This window comes from Schistocerca piceifrons, chromosome 5 (genome assembly GCF_021461385.2).
Source record: "Schistocerca piceifrons isolate TAMUIC-IGC-003096 chromosome 5, iqSchPice1.1, whole genome shotgun sequence".
NCBI classification, from domain to species: Eukaryota; Metazoa; Arthropoda; class Insecta; order Orthoptera; family Acrididae; genus Schistocerca; species Schistocerca piceifrons.
In genome coordinates this window covers 445542122-445544058 of record NC_060142.1, presented here as the reverse complement: position 1 = coordinate 445544058, position 1937 = coordinate 445542122, and the positions used below count along the sequence as shown (strand labels likewise).

At 45.1% G+C, this 1937-nt stretch overlaps 1 pseudogene; it reads right to left on the bottom strand.

Annotated features, from left to right (window-relative positions):
* Positions 1 to 259: 259 nt before the first annotated feature.
* LOC124799416 lies at positions 260 to 377 on the bottom strand (annotated as a pseudogene).
* Between the last annotated feature and the right edge of the window lie 1560 nt (positions 378 to 1937).

Genomic DNA, 1937 nt, shown 5'->3' with positions numbered 1-1937 from the left:
GGCTTTAAATGTAGAAAAAGGTAAGTTAATTGCAAAATTTACTTTAAACCACTAAAAGCACTCCGTCGTCAGGCCACAAGTGGCCCATCGGGACCATCCGACCGCCGTGTCATCCTCAGCTGAGGATGCGGATAGGAGGGGCGTGTGGTCAGCACACCGCTCTCCCAGTCGTTATGATGGTTTTCTTTGACCGGAGCCGCTACTATTCGGTCGAGTAGCTCCTCAATTGGCATCACGAGGCTGAGTGCACCCCGAAAAGTGGCAACAGCGCATGACGGCCCGGATGGTCACCCATCCAAGTGCCGGCCACGCCCGACAGCGCTTAACTTCGGTGATCTGACGGGAACCGGTGTATCCACTGCGGCAAGGCCGTTGCCTTAAACCACTAAGATCAAGGTTAAATTGATGCTCGGATCTGTGACCTAGAAAATTTAACGCTGATTCTGTATCTACATCCATACTCTGCAAATGACTGTGAAGATAAATTGACAATACTTAACTTTACGTGTTCACAAAGGTGTTTCGCAAGCAAATGGCGACATTTAAATAATCAATGTCCTTTGGTAGATACAATTTCAATGCAGGCAAAATAATACAATTCGTAAGTTACTGCTGTAGCGTTTATATGGCGGCTCTACTTCAACTCCGGCCGCGGCGCGGCGCTTGTGTTCTCTTCTTGTAGATGCTGCTCCTGCCTTAGTGTCCGGTTCGTCAGCGTTCTTTTGGCTGACGTCGTCTCACAGCCCTCTCTGCACTTCCGTTCTTGATCGTCGTGCCGGCGCTTGACGTTACGCCGGAACACTTACTGTTCCCTCTTGGTCCTTGTACAAATTGTATCTTACCCGTCTTTCCCTGCAGCTCACCGCTATTTTTCTCAGACGTTCGATCATCTTGCACCACTTTACATTGTCGAACGCTATTCCAGAGCGACAAATCCTATGAACGTATTTTGAGTTTCCTTCAGTCTAGCTACCATTATCAACCGCAACGTCAGAATTGCCTCTCTGGTGCCTTTACCTTTCCTAGAGCTAAACTGGTCGTCGTTTAACACATCCTCAATTTTTCTTTTTCATTCTTCCATATATCGTTATTGTCAGCAACTTGGATGCATGAACTGTTAAGCTGATTGTGCGATAATTCTCGCACTTGTCGGCTATTGCAATCTTTGGAACTGTGTGGATGATATTTCGAAAAACAGATGGTGCATCTCATACAACATATATTCCAGATAACATATATTCCAGACGGCAATGTGAATAGTTATTTTGATGCCGCTCCCCCCCCCCCCCCCCCAACTATTACAGAAATTCTGCTGGAATGTCTTCTGTTTCTTCTGCCTTCTTTGATCTTAAGTGCCGGCCGGTGTGGCCGAGCGGTTCTAGGCGCTTCAGTCCGGAACCGCGAGACCGCTATTCTCACAGGTTCGAATCCTGCTTCGGTCATGGATGTGTGTTACGTCCTTAGGTTACTTAGGTTTAAGTAGCTCTAAGTTCTAGGGGACTGATGGCCTCAGATGTTAAGTCCCATAGTGCTCATAGCCATTTGAACCATTTTTTTTTTTTTGATCTTAAGTCTTCCAAAGCGCTTTCAAATTCTGATTCTAATAATGGTTCACCTATCTTTTCTATATCGTCTCCTATTTCTTCTTCTATCACGTCATTAGATAAGTCTTCACCTCATAGTGGTCTTTACCGTACGCTTTCCACCTATCTGCTATCTCCTCTGCATTTAACAGTGACATTCCAGTTGCACTCTTAATGTAACCACGGTTGCTTTTAATTTCACCGAAGGTTGTTTTTACTTTCCTGTTTGCTGAGTCAGTCCTTTCGACAATCATTTCTTTTTTTGTTTTTTCACATTTTTCTTGCAGTAATTTCGTCTTTGCGTCCCTGCACTCCCTATTTATTTCAGTCCTCACCGACTTGTATTCTTGTATT